Source organism: Eptatretus burgeri, chromosome 10, assembly GCF_056783735.1.
Source record: "Eptatretus burgeri isolate ZD-2024b chromosome 10, Ebu_testis_v1, whole genome shotgun sequence".
Classification (NCBI taxonomy): Eukaryota; Metazoa; Chordata; class Myxini; order Myxiniformes; family Myxinidae; genus Eptatretus; species Eptatretus burgeri.
In genome coordinates this window covers 94,168,783-94,194,000 of record NC_140970.1, presented here as the reverse complement: position 1 = coordinate 94,194,000, position 25,218 = coordinate 94,168,783, and the positions used below count along the sequence as shown (strand labels likewise).

At 44.4% G+C, this 25,218-nt stretch overlaps 1 protein-coding gene across 8 annotated transcripts in view; it reads left to right on the top strand.

Annotated features, from left to right (window-relative positions):
- LOC147019154 (uncharacterized) overlaps positions 1-25,218 on the top strand; it is a 71,663-nt gene that overhangs the window by 30,873 nt on the left and 15,572 nt on the right. Inside the window, exon 1 of one of the 8 annotated variants that reach the window (XM_085899466.1) lies at positions 14,520-15,394. The exons of the other annotated variants lie outside the window; for them this stretch is intronic. The gene's annotated coding sequence lies outside the window, so the exon portion shown is untranslated. Of the gene's footprint in view, positions 1-14,519; positions 15,395-25,218 lie in introns of those variants that run through there. 8 annotated transcript variants of the gene reach the window in all.

Genomic DNA, 25,218 nt, shown 5'->3' with positions numbered 1-25,218 from the left:
TCCCAGCTCGGTCCCTCTGTCTTGCCAATCGGAATAAATCCTTTTCCCCTTCTTTTGTATCCAACTTCTCATACAGCTCGTCATATGCCTTTTCCTTTGCCTTTGCCACCTCTCTTTTTGCCTTTCGCCACCACTCCTTGTACTCCTGCCTACTTTCTTCATCTCTCTGACTATACCACTTCTTTTTCGCCAACCCCTTCTTCCTTATACTTTCCTGTACTTCCTCATTCCACCACCAAGTCTCCTTATCTTCCTTCCTCTGTCCAGATGTCACACCAAGTACCTTCCTAGCTATCTCCCTCACAACTTCTGCTGTCGTTGCCCAATCATCCCACCCATCTTTACCACCATCCAACGCCTGTCTCACCTCCTCCCTAAATTTCACGCAACAGTCTTCCTCCTTCAGCTTCCACCATCTGGTCCTTGGTTCAGCCCTCACTCTCTTCCTCAACCTCACCTCCAAAGTCATCCTATAGACCACCAATCGATGCTGTCGAGCTACACTCTCCCCTGCCACCACCTTACAGTCACTAATCTCTTTCACGTTGCATCTCCTGCTTAAGATGTAATCCACCTGTGTGCACTTTCCTCCACTCTTGTGTGTCACGCTGTGTTCCTCCTTCTTCTTGAAATACGTATTTACCACCGCCATTTCCATTATTTTTGCAAACTCTACCACTATTTGCCCTTCCACATTTCTCTTGTTGAGACCGTACCTACCCATCACTTCCTCATCCTCTTTATTCCCTTCCCCAACATGCCCATTGAAATCTGCTCCAATCACCACTCTTTCATCCTTGGATACACTCTCCCCACTTCATCCAACTCACTCCAGAAATCTTCTTTATACTCCATCCCACACCCCATATGTGGGGCATATGCACTGATGACATTCATCATTACCCCTTCAATTTCCAACTTCACACGCGTCACTTGGTCAGAAACTCTCCTCACCTCCAATACCCTCTTGACATAATCTTCCTTCAGGATTACCCCGACACCATTTCTCCTCCCATCCACACCATGGTAGAACAGTTTGAAACCACCTCCAATGCTCCTAGCCTTACTCCCCATCCACTTGGTCTCTTGTACACACAGTATGTCCACCTTTCTTCTCTCCATCATATCAGCCAACTCTCGCCCTTTGCCAGTCATCGTCCCAACATTCAGAGTTCCAACTCTCACCTCCACACTTCTACCCTTCCCCCTCTCCCACTGCCTCCTTACTCGCCTTCCCCGTCTCCTTATCCTCCTTCGCCCAGCAGTAGCACAATTTCCATTGGTACCCTGCTGACCACCGGTACCGGTGGCGGTCGTTGGTAACCCAGGCCTCGACCGATCCGGTATGGAAATTCGTTTTGTTGTCCGCATAATGATTTGGCATAGGTTTTTACGCCGGATGCCCTTCCTGACGCAACCCTGGTCACCTCTTACGACACACAGGGATATGGTGCACCTATTCTAACTGGGGCATAAACCGGGTCCAGTACAACTGGTACTCATTTCGCCGACCTCGGAAGGATGGCAGTCTGAGTCAACCCCCTGGTGTTTTCGACTTGGTTTCTATATATATATATATATATATATATATATATATATATATATATATATATATATATATATATATATATATATATATATATATATATATATATATATATATATACATACATACATACATATATTAATTCAGTGTCCCAACGGGGCTTGAACTCAGGACCTTTTGGGTCCCAAGCCACTGCCCTAACCACTTCGCCAACACCAGGCTCTAACCGAGAATGTGGCATTGCCTAGAATGTAGAATTGAGTAATAAACATTTTGGTGTTGGTTTTATCTCGTTCGGATAAAAATTGACCGCATCATGCCGAAAAAACGATTCTGACCTTTTCGTGACCTTGACCTTTAATCCGATTGCTCCCAAAAGCTTCGCCTGGCGTCCTTGAGTAACTGCACATCATCTCTGAAAATTTCATGCAAATCGGTCCAGCAGTTTTTGCGCAATGTTGTCCGCACACATATTTACCAATAAATAAATACACAGGGGTCAATACAATACCTTCGTCAAACGAAGTTTGCGAAGGTAAAAATGGGGAATAAAAAGAAATACCACATGGGTAAAAGTCGTAAATACCTTTTTGACAAATTCACTTTGTGCAAGGCACAGTTAACAATTCAAATTCAGAAAGTTCTGCTCCATAGAGGAACTGTGGAGCTTCTCTCTCAAATATAATTGACTGCACAAAGGCACCTTTAAGATCATCATCATCATCATCATCATCATCATCATCATCATCATGCAGTCTGAGTAAAACTCAAGCCTGTTGGCTTCGTGGTTCGGGTGGTGGCTTGGGATCCTCGGGTCCTGAGTTCAAGCCCCGTTGGCCGCTGAATTAATAGACACCAGGAGGTTGACTCAGCCTGTCATCCTTCCGAGGTCGGCAAAATGAGTACCAGTGTACTGGTAAGGGGGACACTGCATCAGCTGCAGAGCCACGTCCCAACCAATGATGCAACCAGCAGCCACAGGCTACACTCGATAGAGAGAGAGTTAGTGAAACTGCTGATAATTCTATGCTTGCATACATTATGGGCATTAGGAGCATAAAAGATATTGACCGATAACTTGCATTTATATAAAATGTAATTAAAAGTTTTAGCAACTGATGACATACTACCCATTGTTACAAGATTCATAATTAAGCAACCTCAGGTAAGAATTATGAGAAGACGAAGAACCACATATAAATTTTGCTATACGACATAATAGTTGACATTCAATCGGTAGAAATTCAGGAATGACTGGTAAAAGAGTACAATATGGGTCCTACTTGGGAAGTCAAACACCTTTCTGATAGAATTTCTCCATGATATATATCATTTAGAAATATTTTTACTTGTTATGTCCCACAGTGGGCATCAATAGAATGAGGTGCAAAAAGACTTAAACAGATGATACTTGACATGATATGAACAGTGCATAAAATTATATAAAACTGAATTACAATCAGGCAAATCAATGAGACCAAATATATATCTATGCGTGTGTATTCATACAAAGAAAAAATATAAATCTAACATCATTCAGTATGAAAACATAATTTTGAGTACATCTCACATAAATAATTCCAAAGCACAAAAAATTAATTTGTTGGGTGTTTTCAATCTTAATTTCACAAGAAAATAAAATAATTTCATTCTGCATAAAAGTACCTATAAATATTTTCACAATGTAAACTTTGGCTGGGTTTTCAACATACAGCATTACAATTAACTATGCTGCAAATTCTTAATAACCAAGGACGCGGATGGCTGGCACAGCGTGTTGCTAATACTCGTTATTATTACACGAGTACGTGGCCGTACGAGCATGGCCATATGTTGCAAAAAAAAAAAAAAACTTTCAAACAAGCAGTCATAGACTGCTACTTATGAAATCATCAACTTGACCTCTGACCTTGTCCAATAAAAGCTGTCTCCAGAGAAGGTAGTGACGCAAACCAGAAGTTTCTACGATGATTCTGTACCAAACCATAAAAAATCGAATGTTTGACCTCACTGTGACCTTGACCTTTGCCGATTTTGACCAAAATCTCATCAGCACTAGCCATCACCCTCCTGAATCACATGGTGTAATTTGACATTGGTAGCTTCTTCCATTCTCGAGTTATCGTGCCTACAAACAAACACACAAACACACACACACAAACAAACACACACACAAACAGAGGACAGGAGTCATCAATATACTTACGAAATCTAAAGAATACAGTAAGTCATCTTATGCGCATCGGACCATTGGTTGTCGAGAAACAGTGGTCACAGACACACAGACACACACACACATTGCTGGAATTATAGATAGATAAGGGCTTGTTCCTGCCCGCACCTCCACGTCGATCAGGGGCATCGATCTATAATTCCAGCTGTGTGTGTGTGTGTGTGTGTGTGTGTGTGTGTGTGTGTGTGTGTGTGTGTGTGTGTGTGTGTGTGCGTGCGTGTGCGTGCGTGCGTGCGTGCGTGCGTGCGTGCGTGCGTGCGTGCGTGCGTGCGTGCGTGCGTGCGACCGCTGTTTCTCGACAACCACTGGTCCGATCTAATTGAAACTTGCCAGATATATTGCTGGGGACCTGAGGATGTGCCTTTTCAAGGTTTGATATTAATCGGACAAGTGCCTCCCAAGTTATGGCCATTTATTTACCAAACCAATGACAAGACACGTTATTGCGTGGGCGTGGCCGATGGGGAAGGGAAGCTCAGTCGCGTTCCCCATTACGGGTTACAACGTATGGGTTTCCGGAGAGTGATGACTTCGTGTATTCTAATAATTTCTCGATTTTTTTTTAATGCGCATTTATAGATAAACACAATGCCCCAAGTTATGATCGTTTTCATATTAGACAGTGCATAAATTTTGGTCACATCAGAGTGAGCTGGTATGCTCCGAACCAGGAAGTAATTTTTTTCTCTTCTCTTCTCTTTGTTTTTCCTTGCGATGACATTGCGAAAAGGCAAAATACGTTGGCGTTAATTGAATATTTGGGCATTAAAATGAAATTGCGAATAATCGTAACTGCGACTAATATGTGAACTTCCGGGGCACGCGAGAGTGAAGAAACGGCCTGTGTGGTTGTTGTTTCTTGCTCGCGGTTTGAATATTTATTTATTATTATTATTTTTTTTTTACGGGCACCTACTAGTATTTCAAATGTTGTGATATGGCAGTGTCCACAGCCGCCTCCGTTGCTGTTGCCTGACTGGCCATGGTACTGTCTGAAAAATAATAAGAATTTCCACTTCATATATATTGGGCTTTATGATCATCAAACAAGACTTGCAATGTGAATTATGCTCAAGTCATGCACATTATAAACTATCATTTAGCAGAGTTCATTACCTCTGGCAACTTAATAAAAATTCAGTTTCCGGAAAGGTCTCTTCCCATTCTTTCCACACAAATTGTACGTGGACATCACAGCATTGGACATCACCCTTATTTTAGAAAATAAAAACAATTTATTACACCAGTGTTCGAAGCAGCTTGTAACAAGTTTTAAGTTCCACTGCCCTTAAAAAGCCTCAATTAATATTATTCTTCATAATATAAACTTATTTTCATTTCTTTTGATAAAAATTTTACCAAAGGAAAACAATTGTGCACCGAAAATCTTGAACAATTCCCCTCGTGACAAACTACCGCAATGAAGGCTTCATTGTTGCAAGCGGCAGTTTGCTGGCGGCCAAAGGGTTAATATCTTTTCTGACAAAACTTCACATTTTTTGGCGAACAATAACTGACAACTGTTTTCCTTTTGCCTTTGGTTAGGCCTAACTCGTTAAAAGAGGACATAAAAAATAATATATTGTAAAAAAAATTACATTAATTGAGCCTTTTTTTAGGGCAGTGGAACTTTAAATTTGTTACATTGCAGAACAAAACAGAGCCTGGTGTGTTGGCGCAGTGGTTAGGGCAGCGGCTTGGGATCCAAGAGGTCCTGAGTTCAAGCCCCGTTGGGCCACTGAATTAATACACCAGGGGGTTGACTCAGCCTGTCATCCTTCCGAGGTCGGCGAAATGAGTACCAGTATACTGGGCCGGTGTATACCCCGGTTAAAATAGGTGTACCATATCCCTGTGTCGTAAGAGGCGACCAGGGTTGCGTCAGGAAGGGCATCCGGCATAAAAGATGTGCCAAATCACTATGCGGATCATACGGATGATCCGCTGTGGCGACCCCTAACGGGAGCAGCCGAAAGAAGAAGAAGAAGACATTGCAGAACAAAACAGAGCCTGGTGTGTTGGCGCAGTGGTTAGGGCAGCGGCTTGGGATCCAAAAGGTCCTGAGTTCAAGCCCCGTTGGGCCACTGAATTAATACACCAGGGGGTTGACTCAGCCTGTCATTCTTCCGAGGTCGGCGAAATGAGTACCAGTATACTGGGCCGGTGTATACCCCGGTTAAAATAGGTGTACCATATCCCTGTGTCGTAAGAGGCGACCAGGGTTGCGTCAGGAAGGGCATCCGGCGTAAAACCTGTGCCAAATCACTATGCGGATCATTCGGATGATCCGCTGTGGCGACCCCTAACGGGAGCAGCCGAAAGAAGAAGAAGAAGAAGAAAACATTGCAGAACAATGCGGTAATTCGTCCGACCCGAACGGCCGAAGCATTATCCACACCAGAAAGATATTTTAAAAAGGTTCTGAACCAATTAAACTTGTCCAAAGTAATTTTTACAGAGTTCCCTTTTTGCCACAGATCGGTGTTTTTTTTTTTTCACCAGGCCCGCGGAAAAATTAAATAATTATTTACCGTCGATTTCTCCACACGATCAGGGCCATATCAGCGACAGCTAAACGTGATAAACGAACGATGAAATCGGGTGCCAGAGGATTCCATCGTCAGATACACATTCCCGAGTCCAAGGCTCGAACCACGATCAAGTGCCCCGAAGGGCCCGGGAGAGTTTCCATTGAATGTAACGATATAGATTCCAGCACACATCATGGATACTGTGATCTTTAAAACGTCCAAAAACAAAAGCTAAGACACATAAAATCGATTTATAATATTATACTTACCAAAAATGATCACAGCGGAAGATAATTTTAACTAAAAAAGCTAGTCTTCTGCAGATTAAAACGGATTGTCTGTCACACTCAGAAACAGCTGAAAGTTCACAAGTTTAACCAAACCTTGCAAGTGGCGGCTCGTGATGCGGAAATATTAATTAGCCAATCAGATCTCTCCTCCAGTGAAAGGCAAACACAATCACCCGGCATAAGGTGGAAAAGCGGTCACCATGGCAACACACGAGGCAGAAAAAACAGTTTTAGATCATCGAGCTGCGCGCTGCGGCTGCACCGCGTCGTGATCTGGTTGTACAACGAAGGGGCCGATTCCCGACGTCGTGAATCTTTCATACTGGCGTCGTGTGTCTGCTGGGTTGGGAAGTCCTACTTTCCTTTCTGATAGAATTTCTCCATGATATATGTAATTTAGAAATATTTTTACTTGTTATGTCCCACAGCGGGCATCAATATAATGAGGTGTAAAGACTTAAACAGATGATACTTGACATGATATGAACAGTGCATAAAATTATATAAAACTGAATTACAATCAGGCAAATCAATGAGACCAAATATATATCTATGTGTGTGTATTCATACAAAGAAAAAATATAAATATAACATCATTAAGTACGAAAACACAATTTTGAATGCATCTCACATAAATAATTCCAAAGCACAAAAAAATTAATTTGTTGGGTGTTTTCAATCTTAATTTCACAATAAAATAAAATAACTTCATTATGCATAAAATTACATGTAAATATTTTCACAATGTAAACTTAGGCTAGGTTTCCAACATACAACATTACAATTAACTATGCTGCAAATTCTTAATAATCAGGGACGTGGACGGCTGGCACAGCGTGTTGCTGTTACTCATTATTGCACTAGTACGTGCCCGTACGTGCAAAAAAAAACAACAACTTTCAAACAACTACACAGGCCGTTCCTTCGCTCTCGTAAACGACGACTGGATTGGGGCATTGTATTTATCTGTAAATGCGCATAAGAAATCGAGAAATTATGAGAATACAGTAAGTCATCACTATCCGGAAGTCCGTACGTTGTAACCCGTAATGGGGAACGCGGCTGAGGATCTCTTCCCCATCGGCCACGCCTACGCAGTTTGTTTGGTAAATAAATGGCCATAACTTGGGAAGCACTTGTCCGATTAATATCAAACCTTGAAAAGGCACATACTCAGGTCCCCAGCAATATACCTGGCAAGTTTCAATGAGATCGGACCAGTGGTTGTGGAGAAACAGCGGTCACAGACACACACATTGCTGGAATTATTGATAGACTAGTACATGCTCGTACGTGCGTGCCCGTACGTACGTGCCCATACGTGCGTGGCCGTACGTGCAAAAAAAATAAAATAATTACTTTCAAACTGCGTGCCAGAAACAACAACCACACAGGTCGTTCCTTCGCTCTCGCGTGACCGTACGTGTGGGCCCATACGTGCGTAGCCGTACGTGCGTGCCCGTACGTGCAAAAATAAAAGAAGAATTGTGACGTCTATCATGACGTCATAGCACCGTGTCCTGTCATTGGTTGGTAAATAAATGGCCATAACTTGGGAACCACTTGTCTGATTAATATCAAACCTTGAAAAGGCACATCTACAGGGCCCCAGCAATATACCTGGCAAGTTTCAATGAGATCGGACCAGTGGTTATCGAGAAACAGCGGTCACAGACACACACACACACACACACACACACACACACACACACACACACACACACACACACACACACACACACACACACACACACACACTGCTGGAATTATAGATAGATGAGGGCTTGTTCCTGCCCGCACCTCCACGCCGATCAGGGCCATATCAGCGACAGCTAAACGTGATAAACGAATGATGAAATCGGGTGTTCGAGGATTCAATCGTCAGATGCACATTCGAGTCCAACGCTCGAACCACTCGAGTGCCCCGAAGGGCCCGGGAGAGTTTCCATTGAATGTAACGATATAGATTCCAGCACAACAGTAACAGGAACACATCATGGATTCTGTGATCTTAAAAACGTCCAAAAACAAAAACTAAGACACATAAAATCGATTTATAATATTATACGTACCAAAAAGATCACAGCAGAAGATCATTTTAACTAAAAAAGCTAAAGTCTTCTGCAGATTAAAGCGGATTGTCTGCCACACTCAGAAACAGCTGAAAGGTCACAAGTTTTACCAAACTTTGCAAATGGTGGCTCGTGATGCGGAAATAGGAATTAGCCAATCAGATTTCTCCTCCAGTGAAAGGCAGACACAACCACACATGTCATGAGGTGGAAAAGCGCTCACCCTGTAAACACAGGAGGCAGAAAAAACAGTTTTAGATAATCGCGCTGCGCGTGGCAGCTGTACCGCGTTGTGATATGGTTGTACAACCAAGCGGCCTATTCCTGACGTCGTGAATCTTTCATACTGACGTGTGTCTGCTGGGTTGTAATTGAAATGGTGGGGATCTCACCTTGTAATTTCGAATGAGAATGGTTTGGGGGCTCTCCAGCTCGGCATAATATAAATTCAGGGATAAAAAGGAGATGTGAATAAGGAAATGGTGTGAAGTAGCAACTAGCCTGGAAGCAGGAAGGACACATGGTGATTGGCCCTTCAGGTAACAATGAACGGAGAAGTTGCCAACGCAGCGGTGGTGGCCAAAACTTGATAACCAGGGGCAAATCCAGGAATTGGGTAGGGGGGGTTTCCAAATAACAGAAAATCTAAGTCATATGAACGTTATGAAAACTTTATTGCAGCTTTCAAATAAATGCACATTCACATATTCTTTGATATGCATGTATTGTGCAAAAAGATATTGTTGTGGTTACCAAATTCGCAAACCACCATTCAGGTCCCTTAGGTGAGATATCTCGGTAAGTATATGTGTAGTTAGGCCCAAACCCGTTGTCTAGTGGGAATACATGTCATTCATTCGTGCTGCGACTCTTCAGGATAGCCGTTTTTCTTTTACTATCTTTATTTTGGACCAACCGCCATTGTTACCACCACCAACCACAACATCAACCACCCACCGCGGCGCCGCTTCACGTCACACCTCGCAACCGTCGCATCGCCACCGTTCTTGCACCGCTTGTGGGTACCGGTGTTGGACTCGTGCAGGGCGCGCGCCGAACAGCGTGTACAAAACCACGGATTTTCCGCTTCAAAAACAGATCAAAAACGACACACGCCCACTTTTGTTCCGTCCAATCGGTGAGCGAGGGGCGATTTGGCCCCGCCTCCAGGGCGTTGGAGGGCGATCGCTATATGCAAATTTATGGATCAAAATGCATTCACGCCCACTTTTTCTCGGGCCAATGGGGAGCGAGGTGAAAGGTCGAAGGCAGGGGGTCAAAGATGAGAGAGCGAAGCCACGGGGCTTATATAAGCGACCGCGTTCGTCAAGTCAAGGGAGTTAAGACTTCGCAGTCGGTGGAGTTGGGAAGAAGAAGCAAGAAGGAGTTGGTTGTCGTCGTGTGCGTTGGAGTCGGAGCGAAGGGGACGGAGCTGTGGAGAGGCGGCGAGGGCAGACGAGGGGGTGCTCGCGTCGTGCCGGGAGCTGCACACCAGGGAGGCCGACGGCGCGACCTGGTCGAGGTGGACACGCTCGTCGCGGGACTCGAGACAGAGTAGAAATCCTCCTTTCCCCCGAGCATCAGCAACCCCCTCCTGTTTCCCCCCGCGCTGAGATAGTGCGACCAAGGGGGCCCCCTTCCCACCCCCTACCAGACACTCCCCGCGAGGCCCGCGGAGTTGAGGCACCATCGCCGCTCCGCGTCTCATCACGGAAAGGTCTCTTTCCGGGTAGGCCCGACGGAAAGGTCGGGTAGGCCCGACCCGGTCTCGGCCTCAGGCCCGCCTCATCCTGGAGGGTTCTCTTTTCTTTTTCTTGGTTTTGGATATGTGTTGTCGGCGCCGTCTGTGAAGTAAAATTGTATAAGTGTTGCCGTGTGCTCGCGTAATCGGTATTAGATCTGCATTGTCGCATTTGCATTGTGTTTATTTTTCCTTTTCTATGTGCTTTTGGTGGAATTGAATATGTGTGCTTTCCGTTCATCGCGAATAAATGTGCTTTGTGTTGAACTGTTTCCCGCTTCGCTTCGTCATTTCTTTCATTGAATCCTCATCTTGCTTCACGTAAAGGGTTGGTAGTGGGCTGAATACGCCCGATAATTAATCGAACCGTCGAGGCCGACGATAACACCGCTCGGTTATCCCGATAGTATGGAACGGGTCGCTGAAGTGACCCGTGTCCGAAGTCGACCTGCGGCGAGGTGCGATCGCCCGGTCTACCCTCCGTGTGGGTACTTAGGTAGGTCGAATTTGGCGAGCAACCCTATCCCACGCGGGGGCCGATTGGCTCGATCGCGGTGAGACCGAAAGGTCCACCCGTGACTGGTTCCCGGCGTTAGTCCGAGAGGGTCACGACTGGATTGTCCGTCCGGTGGGCGACGTGCCGCGATTCGAGTTACGTGGCCGTCAGCACGCCGGCGGGCGAGAATCCGTAACAATATAAAAGTGAATTAATTTAATATTTAAATGCATAACTAAAAATAAAAAAGCTTGAATTCAATAAAATTCAAGTTTCAATCTTAAATATCTTGACTCATTAGACCTATCTGAGTGATGGTCATGCCTATATGACACAAGCAACTATGTTAAATATAACAACTTGAATACAACGACTTTTACTCAGTGTTTAGTAGAGCTCTGGTCAAGCTATACATATTTTTTTATGAACACTGTTTCTGTCATCAATTCATTATCATCAAGAGTTCTCTTTCGATACCATGTCTTGCATTAATCTAATGACAGTTTCTCAATCCCTGTACTTATACATTCAACAATTTCTATGATGATCACAGAGGACAACAGATATTGCAAAATAAATGTTCACAGCACTGTCTGTTCTTTTTGCAAAAGCACTTGTGACCAACAATCTGTTATAAATTTGATCACATGTGTTGGTATCTACAAGTACATTTGCAAGTTTCATCCTCCTTGGATTACTGTGTGCAAATATGTCAATCACTTTGCTGATGTCCAAATGGATGTTTCTATGCATGTGGAGCAGTGTCAGGCCAGTCAGTCTTTCATTCCCCATGGTTGACCTAAATGGGGTTTTAATTCTCTTAAGCCCACTGAATGACCTTTCAACTGAACAGGATGTCACTGGCAGGGTACAAAGGATGGTGAGCAGGGTCCTAAAGTTCGGGAACATGGAACTTGAGGTCTGGGAAAGGGTAGTGCCCAGTGTACTTGGAAGGCTGGTTTGACCCTGGTCTTAAGTCTTCTTTTCTCATTTAACCATTCAGCTGTGCACCTCACTCTTAATGCTTCCAATGGATGGGAGATCATCTTGGTAGAGGTTAACAGCTTCAAGTAATCTCTTCTTCCCCTCTGCTGGTGTGAGGTTGACCAAGATGGATGGAATCAGGCTGAGTCCCTGCATTGCCTTCTGGTGCAAGGAGCTGTACCGCATATTGAGCTCAGCTATCAGATGATCTAGAATCGGAATAGCCACAATTCTCCTGTAGTACTCTGCTGGATTCTCAGCTGGTGTGTTATCTCTGTTTCTTTGGCGTTTACAGAGTCTAGGCATGGAAGGTGTAACACCAACCACCTCACACATCTGTTCTGCCTGACGAAACCATTGAGAGTAATGGTCATCAATGTTGTTTCGAACATTTTGCAGAGATTCTTTTACACAACTAATTTCATTACTGGCCTCAACAATGTCTTTGGCCTCTGCCTGAAGGCTGATGATCAAACCTTTCAGGTGGCAGAGTGCACTGTTGGTGATCACCAGGGACATAATGAAGTCAGTACTGGTGATGGCAAGCAGCAGGCCCTTGGCATCAGTCAGTGAATCTGTGGACCAGTTGGCAGCACCACTCTCCACAATGTCCTCCATGCAGGTCACTATAGAGGGATGTAGTTCCAGAAAGGTTTCTAACCCATCAAGTCGTTGCACCCAACGTGTACGACAGGTTTTTGAGCTTATGCTTGCTGGATTCTGGTTGGGTCTCAAGGACAGCCTTCTCAAAGGCACAACCACGTTTAAGATGCCCTTCCATAAATGTTGAGGTCCTCTCCATTGTTCCCATCATATTCCTGATGCTGGTATTCTGGATGGACTTTACAACAGCCAGGTTGAGAGCATGTGATGAACAATGCTGGTACAGAGCCAGAGGATTAGCTTTCTGAATGATGGCTGCTGCTCCCTTGGACTTTCCTGCCATGTTGCCAGCTCCATCATAAGCCTGGCCCCTAAGATTGTGCATGTCAAGTCCATATCTTGTGATACTGGTTGTTATCTTCTCTGCCAAAACTGTACCGGTGACTCCAGTGTCTGTGTCACACTCCAGGAAATCAACCAGGTCTTCTTTGATGTGATCATTGGGGTCCACATACCTCAATACTATGCCAAGCTGTTCCTTGGAGGCAGAGTCAGTTACTCTGTCAGCAATGATTGAGAAGAACTTATTTTTCTTCACCTTTTGGAGGATGTGGTCATGGATCAGTTCTCCACAAATGAGAATCAACTGGTTCTGGATAATCCAAGATGTATACAATGCATTCTTTGCAGCTGTGGTGAGGTGCATGGCCAAAACACCGTCACCAGACTCCACACAGAAATCAAGAAGAGCCAGAAAGTTCCCAGGATTGGCTGTCTCTTTGCTGGCAACAGCCTTGGGACTGTCTCTGTGACCTCGCAGTGCAATGTTCTGACGACCACAGAATAAAATGGTCTTGTTGATGGATTCCAGCTTTACTCTGTTGTCCCTGACTCTTTTAGACTGTGCATCATTCATTTGACTCTCTAGATACAACTGCTTACCTCTAATCACATCCAGGAAATCTGAGGCTTTAGTGGTTGCCATTCTATGACTCTCCTGGTTGTCATGGTGGGTGAGCTTGGTCTTTGACTGAGTGAAGCTATGCAAGGCTTGGCTCATGAGATTTCCCTCAATTCCCTGGCCAAAGAGAAGGCAGTTGATACAAAAGGTTCCATTCTTTAAGGGACTATACACCAGCCAATTGTACTCTCGAAGCCAGGAATGTTGAAATGTGCGATTCTTACCAAACTCTTTTCTTGGTGGAAACTTGTCGTCCAAATCTGGTTTGAAGCAGTCGGTAAGAAGCATAACTTTCTTGTCTGGAGTATTTTCTTTGCATCCTTCTGCTGTGGTGAGAGATGTCAGCCTCTTCAGCCACGAAGCCTGTTACCTCATGATGATCTGCAGTTAACAAAATATTCAATGGTTTAAAAAATAAAATATATTATAATAGTAAATTTCTTATTTGACAAACAATGGTTATGAATTAAAAATAATTTTTTATTAGCTGGTCTGGTAAATAAAGTTCACACTGTCAGGCCAATTTAATCTATGGTATGCTATCCACATTAAATGAAATTTAATTGGTTTACCATGGGCCAATAATATCGTGAATCATTGATAAACAAAACATTAATCATCGGGGAAAAGCTCAAATTATTAATATCAGATAAACATTTTTAACTTTAATGTACCTGTGAGACATTGTTTCTTAGGGGGAGGTGGGTGGTTATCTGTAGTTGAAGAACTTGAAGAGCAGGCTGCCGCTGGTATAGTGTCCTGAACATGCACTCCATACTTATCCAGAGTTGACTGCATGTTGCTTGGGATTTCAAGGGAAACTGATCTGCCTGTAAATTTAATTTGGCAATTATCAGAATCAACTTGGGGAAAAAAACAGAAAACATGGGGGGGGGGGGATTGTTGCTTTTCACGGCCGACCTCTAATATATTACAAATTAAGCACTAAATGGTACTGATAAATACATTTTAAATTTGGGGTAACTCCAAATCATTTTACTTCATGACTAAATTGTCATAATTAAATTAAATTGGTGAGAATTGATTCTAAAAATCCAATAAGTTATTGGGTAAAACAAATTTCTGTTCTGCCTGAATAAACTATACAATGTTAAAATACTATAATTAGTAGTTTCTTACGTTAAATCCAACTTAGAAGAAGATTTTAGAGTCATTCACTGGGAAAATGATGTACTTCCTTTCAAATGAGTCAGAATGGTGCCATGTGCTCCCAAATCCTGCATGACCCCGATTCCTTTGTGCTAATTAAAGATCTGACAGCCAGCTCTTTTGTTTGAAGACATGCCTGGGCTGTCTTTAACATGCATTGCTTAACAGACTGAGCATAAACTGAAATCTTGTTTTTATCCCCCGCCGCGTGGCGGAAGGGGTATATTGTTATCACCCGGGTCGTCCGTCCGGCTGTCTGTCCGGCTGGCTGGCTGGCTGGGCGTCAACATTTATAGCTGTGAGTGCGATAACTCATAAACTGTCTGCCATATCGATTTGAAATTTGGGTCACACGTGTACCACCTGAAAAGGAAGAACCCGATTGATTTTGGGCGTGGTCAGATCCAAGATGGCCGACTGGGGCGGCCATCTTGAAAAAAATGTTTTTTGTAATAAATGGAAAACCGCTCATCTGATTTCAATTATTTTTCAATGGCGGGGGATTCCCCATCTCTGATGGTACTGTGAGCTGTTAGTGGTTTATTGTTTATTAGGTACTGTATTGATACAGTTTTTCTGAGGCTTCTGGCCTTTTTTTGGCACACTTTTTCGTGGGAGAAGGAGTTCTGGGTGACCAGGAAACCCCCCTGGATTTGCCACTGATAACCACCTCATGACGACACAATGTTCTCAACCCGGCCTCACCCACAGTCACTGGCTGGAACACCGAGCCTCCAGGCTAAATGAAGCACAAGGAAGAACAAAGGGTAAAACAATAACTCTCTCGCATTTCTCATCTGGATAATGAAATGCATCTCATACCAATTTGACTCTTGATGTGGGGATTTCACAACTGCTGAAAAGAGACAAAAATTATATTATACTGAGAACCCGCTATAGGGCTGGTGATACTGATGTGAATTATTGTGTGACCTGAATTTGCAACATCGCCAAGGTTTTGATTTCTGATTTTTACATTCCTTTGAATTGGGCTGTGAGATAGAAAAAAAACTTTTATGATCATGGCCTGACAAAAGAGCATGCATATATGTCACATAAAAGAGAATCACACGAGGAGATAAATTATATTACATGAATAATAACAATGGGAGATATTAACGGACTTTTACAGAAATAACAAGAAAAAGAGCAATCAGAAATTGCAGACCATCGCCAGGACTTATTTCGAGTGGTGTATTTTTATAGGTTTTCGGGTAAATCCAATACGGCTGCCAACCCATGTGACCTATGATATCATATGTGTGAACCTTTTGTTCCTCATGGACAGATGGTCATACGTGTAAAGTTTCACCTCGATCTGTTCAGCCACTTCAGGAACAAAAGGTTCACATATGATATCATAGGTCACATGGTTTGGCAGCAATATTGGATTTACCCTGCAACCTATGAAAAATAATGCCACTCAAAAGAAGTCCTGGCAAGGGTCTGCAATCTCTGATTGCTCTTTTTCTTGTGGTGACTGTGATGGATGTGCTGAGTGACAATATCAGAGATGAGAACTGTGGGAGCTTCTGTTCACAGACAACTTAGTAATAACAGCAGTCAAAGGAAGAGCTGCAAAGAAGAGTGTTGGAATGGCAAGAGAGGCAAGGATTGAGAATTGATGCTCGAAAAAAAAAAAAAAAGGCTAAAGTGTACAGTGTTCATCAGTTTCTTCCTTTTTCTCTTTTATTATCTGCATCTCCGTCACCTCTTTTAACTTTTCTGTCGTTCCCTCGTGTCTCCTCCTACACGTCTCCCCATCAATTGTTGTGGTGTCGCTCGTCGTCCTGATCTCACCCGTCTCCATTGCGGGCTGGACACATTCTACACTCCCCCTCGTCTGTTCGGTCGCTCCGCCACGTGGTGCCGCCGTTATGCCTCTTATGCCTGCCTGCAGATTTAACCCCATGCTCTGCATTTCACCTCGCTGTGTTTGCATATCGCCCCTCAGTGGTCACATATCACCCCTCATCTCAACCATTTTGCTTTCCATACGGCACGCATTCACGGCCATTTTGTCATCCATCTTCCACATCAAAGCCTCCAACATCTGTCTCATGTCAAACAACCCTGAGGCAGCCGATTCACCATGATCGGTTGCGGTTTCGCTGGGGACCGGGGGGGGGGGGGATTTGACGGAGGGGGCACTCATGCGCCGCAGCCCCCACCGCGCCCATTACGACCTCTGGGTCCGATCGTGGGGAATGGTCAACCTGCATGGTGGTATCCTGCACGGTGGTTTCGTCCTGGGCCATAGATTCCTTTAAACCTACACTACTACCACCTGTTTCAACTCATCTTGACTTGACATGTTGCGTATTGAGAACAAATTTGAAATGCTCGTAATTTGGGGCAAACAGGGGGTTTGCTCCCTACACCCCTGGTCCGAATCCCGTGAATTTCTCGACGGAGGCGGAGGGGTTCGAAACCAGCTCCTGACACTAATTGTTATGGGGCCGGGTGTCAGCGGCGAGCACGACCGCAAGGTGGAGCAGTTGAGTCGGCTCCACCGAACACCCGGAATTAATAGGTCGTCACCCCGAATAACTCTGGAGTCGACGGGTCACCTAAGGACCGTGGTCGTCAATACTTCGACGGCGTGTGGTAGTATAGGGTCCACTTGTCTAATTCCAATTTACCGAAGTACTCACGCCGTCCAACTCCCGGGGAAACCACACCCTCGACCGACTTTGTCCAAATCGAGTCACGATCACCGACTCGGATCCGGCGTAACCGAGCGGAATTACCAAAGTCGCGCCGGACCAAATGAACAATTTACGGGCCCAACGGCCTAACTAATCCTCAAACCCGCACCATGCTCAGCCAATAAAAGAAACACAGAAACGAACTGGGACATTCAACAATTGGGGTATTTATTTTACAATAGGCAGGGAGACACAGAGCAGAGTTATCACGAATAAAAGGCAGGTAATGTACAATGAGCAAAGAAAAAGCACATGCACAATTTCTACTTGAAGACGGGCCCACAGACACACCCCCCCCCCAAAGAAATGATGGCCGCAGCCTTTATTGATAACCCCCAGCTCGGAGGGAAGGTGAGCTGGAGGTCAGGATGCCAGCTTGGACCTGTCCACCTTGTGTGGCCCTTGATGATCCGGCTCGACGGGACTCGAACCCGCAACGCGATGCCACTCCAAGCACCAGGTACCGTGCTCTCCAACTGGCCATGTACCAATCAACCAAGACCAAGGAGAAGATCAGAGAAGCCGATGACCCAGAACCAGACGAACCAGCCAGCACCAAGACCTGCGACCTCCAAGACAACGACGACCAAGACGACCACACAGATGATGACAAACGCTCCCAGCCTGGCGTTCCTTTATATCTTTCTTGTCCTGGGTGAGAGAATCGCTATCTGAGGCGGTCTCCACCCTCATTGGCCGGCGTGTCGTGGGAAAGTCGCCCTCTGTGGCCATCTCAACCCTTATTGGCCGGCGTGTCGTGGGAAAGTCGCCCTCTGTGACCATCTCAATCCTCATTGGCCGGCGTGTCGTGGGAAAGTTGCCCTCTGTGGCCATCTCAACCCTCATTGGCCAGCATGTCGTGGGAAAGTTGCCCTCTGTGGCCATCTCAACCCTCATTGGCCGGCGTGTCATGGGAAAGTCGCCTTCTGTGGCCATCTCAACCCTCATTGGCCGGCATGTCGTGGGAAAGTTGCCCTCTGTGGCCATCACAACCCTCATTGACCGGTGTGTTGTGGGAAAGTCGCCTTGTGTGCGTGATTGGACAAGGGGTGGAGTCGGGGCTGAGGCGATGAGAATTTCCGCCCACGTACGTGGCCGAACGCACGTGGGCAATGGCGTCGGTGTGCGAAGTGAAGTGAAGGAGATTTGTTGTAAAAGAAACTCTGCAGTGCACACATGTAATTCCCGTTAGACACAGATAGGGGGCCCTAACTATAAACACACACTTACTGATATAACTGTTCTTTCAGGACCTGAATGTTGAGTGCTCATGGCTGCCAGATTCATGACAATATTGTTGGTGAAAGTGAATGGAAAACACAGGTTCCGAGTTCAACTTGAGGTATCCTGGATCAACGAAGTAGTTGGTCCTTTCCTTGTTGCTGTACAATTTCAGTACTTTATCATCAACAGAGATCTTGTCCTTGTTCCAAATGGCCGTAAGGAGTTGATTGAAAAATTGTCAGGTTTCCAAACCCATCGCTGTCAAAGTTCATTCCTGCCGTAGGTATGACACAAGGGGGTAGTGAATGGAACCACATAGTTACATTGTCAGGAAGATGGTTCAAGTTGATATTGAAATGGCACGGAGAAATCTGGTTCGGTTCCTCATGAAGTTTGTCAAGAATGACCATCAGACACTCTTGGGTGTCCTGCTGCTCCTCGTCATCATGGAAGTGGGGGGCCACCTCATACACCTCCTCCTGTTATGAACAATGGATGGGATGGAAACAAGCTGTTGAAATGAATCTGTTTGAATTTGTTATAAATTTGTAACTCTTAATCTTATCACAATGAATAATAAGATATCTTGTTGGTGAAAGTGAATGGGAAACATTGGTGTTCCGAGTTCAACTTGAAGTATCCTGGATCAATGAAGAAGTCGGTCCTTTCCTTGTTGCTGTACAATTTCAGTACTTTATCATCAACAGAGATGTTGTCCTTGTTCCAAATGGCCGTAAGGAGTTGATTGAAGAATTTTGTCAGGTTTCCAAACCCATCGCTGTCAAAGTTCATTCCTGCCGTAGGTATGACACAAGGGGGTAGTGAACGGAAGAGCAGACGACGAGGTTTCCAGAGCTTGCTCAGCCTCGTGTCTGTTGTGCGAGGTTTGCTGTGGTTCGAGGCTCACTGATGAAAATACACTACCTCCTCTCTCCACTCAGGCACACTTCAAACTCCACGTTGTTGCCAAGAGAAATGAGGGCAAGACCCTGCTTGGTGCTTCACATCACGAGAAAGTAGACCAGCACATCCGGAGTATTGGCCAAACACTGGACCACACAATTCATGTCGCACAACAGGGACGGATTGTTGAGGCCAATGAAGCCGACAGGATAACGGATGGCGTCATCTTCCATGGAGTGAAGCTACATTGCAGAGAGAAGGGAGATAGAAAGAAGGTTGAGTCGAGTGACATCATCCATTTTTTGTCCTTCACTCCCAAAGTCTGCACAAACTTCATTGGCCTTCCTCTAACAACAGTTTTCCGGTCTGTTCCACGGCATTCTACGTGTTTAATGGCAATCACCCAAGATATTTCATTTATCAAACCATTAACTTTACTTTTACATCATACAATCATCAGTTAGCTTCTGCACGCCCACCATCATCTTCACCTTGTCACCGGGTTCACCACATTTATCTTCAGCAGCTCGGATCTGCATATTTTCTTTCCCTGCATTTTCTTGGTTCTCGTTACACACCTCGAACATCACATGTTGCAGGATCGACATTGGAAGGTCCAACATCGATCATGCCTTTGAAACATCCTTCTTGGTGCGATTCTTTTGAAGCAACTGCCACCACTTTTTTGTGCGTTTTACCTTTGGTGGTTTCAGCATGTCTGGAACAGATGAGCTGTGAATGGTGAACAAGAAACAAAACGTTTGGTCACAGAAAACTCCACACACTGAACGAGTCCCCATTGTTTAACATTATAAAATACGAGGCATTTTTACCCATCATTTTGCTGACAGATTTATTCAAAAAACCACGTGTTGTACATGGACAGACACTACAGTTCCCTTTATGGAACAAATGAAGGGTGGAAACACATAGTTACATTGTCAGGAAGATGGTTCAAGTTGATATTGAAATGGCACTGAGGAATCTGGTTCGGTTCCTCATGAAGTTTGTCAAGAATGACCATCAGACATACTTGGGTGTCCTGCTGCTCCTCGTCATCATTGAAGTGGGGGCCACCTCATACACCTCCTCCTGTTATGAACAATGGATGGGATGGAAACAAGCTGTTGAAATGAATCTGTTTGAATTTGTTATAAATTTGTAACTCTTAATCTTATCACAATGAATAATGAGATATCTTGTTGGTGAAAGTGAATGGGAAACATTGGTTCCGAGTTCAACTTGAAGTATCCTGGATCAATGAAGAAGTCGGTCTTTTCCTTGTTGCTGTACAATTTCAGTACTTTATCATCAACAGAGATCTTGTCCTTGTTCCAAATGGCCGTAAGGAGTTGATTGAAAAATTTTGTCAGGTTTCCAAACCCATCGCTGTCAAAGTTCATTCCTGCCGAAGGTATGACACAAGGGGGTAGTTAACGGAAGAGCAGACGAGGTTTCCAGAGCTTGCTCAGCCCCGTGTCTGTTGTGCGAGGTTTGCTGTCGTTCGAGGATCACTGATGAAAATACACCACCTCCTCTCTCCACTCAGGCACACTTCAAACTCCACGTTGTTGCCAAGAGAAATGAGGGCAAGACCCTGGTTGGTGCTTCACATCACGAGAAAGTAGACCAGCACATCCGGAGTATTGGCCAAACACTGGACCACACAATTCATGTCGCACAACAGGGACGGATTGTTGAGGCCAATGAAGCCGACAGGATAACGGATGGCGTCATCTTCCATGGAGTGAAGCTGCATTGCAGAGAGAAGGGAGATAGAAATAAGGTTGAGTCGAGTGACATCATCCATTTATCGTCCTTCACTCCCAAAGTCTGCACAAACTTCATTGGCCTTCCTCTAACAACAGTTTTCCGGTCTGTTCCACGGCATTCTACTTGTTTAATGGCAATCACCCAAGATATTTCATTTATCAAACCATTATCTTTATTTTTACATCATACAATCATCAGTTAGCTTCTGCACGCCCACCATCATCTTCACCTTGTCACCGGGTTCACCACATTTATCTTCAGCAGCTCGGATCTGCATATTTTCTTCCCCTGCATTTTCTTGGTTCTCGTTACACACCTCCAGCATCACATGTTGCAGGATCGACATTGGAAGGTCCAACATCGTATCATGCCTTTGAAACATCCTTCTTGGTGCGATTCTTTTGAAGCAACTGCCACCACATTTTTGTGCGTTTTATCTTTGGTGGTTTCAGCATGTCTGGAACAGATGAGCTGTGAATGGTGAACAAGAAACAAAACGTTTGGTCACAGAAAACTCCACACACTGAACGAGTCCCCATTGTATAACATTATAAAATACGAGGCATTTTTACCCATCATTTTGCTGACAGATTTATTCAAAAAACCACGTGTTGTACACGGACAGACACTACAGTTCCCTTTATGCAACAAATGAAGGGTGGAAACACATAGTTGCATTGTCAGGAAGATGGTTCAAGTTGATATTGAAATGGCACGGAGGAATCTGGTTCGGTTCCTCATGAAGTTTGTCAAGAATGACCATCAGACATACTTGGGTGTCCTGCTGCTCCTCGTCATCATTGAAGTGGGGGGCCACCTCATACACCTCCTCCTGTTATGAACAATGGATGGGATGGAAACAAGCTGTTGAAATGAATCTGTTTGAATTTGTTATAAATTTGTAACTCTTAATCTTATCACAATGAATAATGAGATATCTTGTTGGTGAAAGTGAATGGGAAACATTGGTTCCGAGTTCAACTTGAAGTATCCTGGATCAATGAAGAAGTCGGTCTTTTCCTTGTTGCTGTACAATTTCAGTACTTTATCATCAACAGAGATCTTGTCCTTGTTCCAAATGGCCGTAAGGAGTTGATTGAAAAATTTTGTCAGGTTTCCAAACCCATCGCTGTCAAAGTTCATTCCTGCCGAAGGTATGACACAAGGGGGTAGTGAACGGAAGAGCAGACGAGGTTTCCAGAGCTTGCTCAGCCCCCCGTGTCTGTTGTGCGAGGTTTGCTGTCGTTCGAGGATCACTGATGAAAATACACCACCTCCTCTCTCCACTCAGGCACACTTCAAACTCCACGTTGTTGCCAAGAGAAATGAGGGCAAGACCCTGGTTGGGTGCTTCACATCACGAGAAAGTAGACCAGCACATCCGGAGTATTGGCCAAACACTGGACCACACAATTCATGTCGCACAACAGGGACGGATTGTTGAGGCCAATGAAGCCGACAGGATAACGGATGGCGTCATCTTCCATGGAGTGAAGCTGCATTGCAGAGAGAAGGGAGATAGAAATAAGGTTGAGTCGAGTGACATCATCCATTTATTGTCCTTCACTCCCAAAGTCTGCACAAACTTCATTGGCCTTCCTCTAACAACAGTTTTCCGGTCTGTTCCACGGCATTCTACGTGTTTAATGGCAATCACCCAAGATATTTCATTTATCAAACCATTAACTTTATTTTTACATCATACAATCATCAGTTAGCTTCTGCACGCCCACCATCATCTTCACCTTGTCACCGGGTTCACCACATTTATCTTCAGCAGCTCGGATCTGCATATTTTCTTCCCCTGCATTTTCTTGGTTCTCGTTACACACCTCCAGCATCACATGTTGCAGGATCGACATTGGAAGGTCCAACATCGTATCATGCCTTTGAAACATCCTTCTTGGTGCGATTCTTTTGAAGCAACTGCCACCACTTTTTTGTGCGTTTTATCTTTGGTGGTTTCAGCATGTCTGGAACAGATGAGCTGTGAATGGTGAACAAGAAACAAAACGTTTGGTCACAGAAAACTCCACACACTGAACGAGTCCCCATTGTATAACATTATAAAATACGAGGCATTTTTACCCATCATTTTGCTGACAGATTTATTCAAAAAAACCACGTGTTGTACACGGACAGACACTACAGTTCCCTTTATGCAACAAATGAAGGGTGGAAACACATAGTTGCATTGTCAGGAAGATGGTTCAAGTTGATATTGAAATGGCACGGAGGAATCTGGTTCGGTTACTCATGAAGTTTGTCAAGAATGACCATCAGACACTCTTGGGTGTCCTGCTGCTCCTCGTCGTCATTGAAGTGGGGGGCCACCTCATACACCTCCTCCTGTTATGAACAATGGATGGGATGGAAACAAGCTGTTGAAATGAATCTGTTTGAATTTGTTATAAATTTGTAACTCTTAATCTTATCACAATGAATAATAAGATATCTTGTTGGTGAAAGTGAATGGGAAACATTGGTTCCGAGTTCAACTGGAAGTATCCTGGATCAATGAAGAAGTCGGTCTTTTCCTTGTTGCTGTACAATTTCAGTACTTTATCATCAACAGAGATCTTGTCCTTGTTCCAAATGGCCGTAAGGAGTTGATTGAAAAATTTTGTCAGGTTTCCAAACCCATCGCTGTCAAAGTTCATTCCTGCCGTAGGTATGACACAAGGGGGTAGTGAACGGAAGAGCAGACGACGAGTTTTCCAGAGCTTGCTCAGCCCCGTGTCTGTTGTGTGAGATTTGCTGTGGTTCGAGGCTCACTGATGAAAATACACCACCTCCTCTCTCCACTCAGGCACACTTCAAACTCCACGTTGTTGCCAAGAGAAATGAGGGCAAGACCCTGCTTGGTGCTTCACATCACGAGAAAGTAGACCAGCACATCCGGAGTATTGGCCAAACACTGGACCACACTATTCATGTCGCACAACAGGGACGGATTGTTGAGGCAAATGAAACCGACAGGATAAAGGATGGTGTCATCTTCCATGGAGTGAAGCTGCATTGCAGAGAGAAGGGAGATAGAAATAAGGTTGAGTCGAGTGACATCATCCATTTATTGTCCTTCACTCCCAAAGTCTGCACAAACTTCATTGGCCTTCCTCTAACAACAGTTTTCCGGTCTGTTTCACGGCATTCTACGTGTTTAATGGCAATCACCCAAGATATTTCATTTATCAAACCATAAACTTTATTTTTACATCATACAATCATCAGTTAGCTTCTGCACGCCCACCATCATCTTCACCTTGTCACCGGGTTCACCACATTTATCTTCAGCAGCTCGGATCTGCATATTTTCTTCCCCTGAATTTTCTTGGTTCTCGTTACACACCTCGAGCATCACATGTTGCAGGATCGACATTGGAAGGTCCAACATCGTATCATGCCTTTGAAACATCCTTCTTGGTGCGATTCTTTTGAAGCAACTGCCACCACTTTTTTGTGCATTTTACCTTTGGTGGTTTCAGCATGTCTGGAACAGATGAGCTGTGAATGGTGAACAAGAAACAAAACGTTTGGTCACAGAAAACTCCACACACTGAACGAGTCCCCATTGTATAACATTATAAAATACGAGGCATTTTTACCCATCATTTTGCTGACAGATTTATTCAAAAAACCACGTGTTGTACATGGACAGACACTACAGTTCCCTTTATGGAACAAATGAAGGGTGGAAACACCTAGTTACATTGTCAGGAAGATGGTTCAAGTTGATATTGAAATGGCACGGAGGAATCTGGTTCGGTTCCTCATGAAGTTTGTCAAGAATGACCATCAGACACTCTTGGGTGTCCTGCTGCTCCTCGTCATCATTGAAGTGGGGGGCCACCTCATACACCTCCTCCTGTTATGAACAATGGATGGCATGGAAACAAGCTGTTGAAATGAATCTGTTTGAATTTGTTATAAATTTGTAACTCTTAATCTTATCACAATGAATAATAAGATATCTTGTTGGTGAA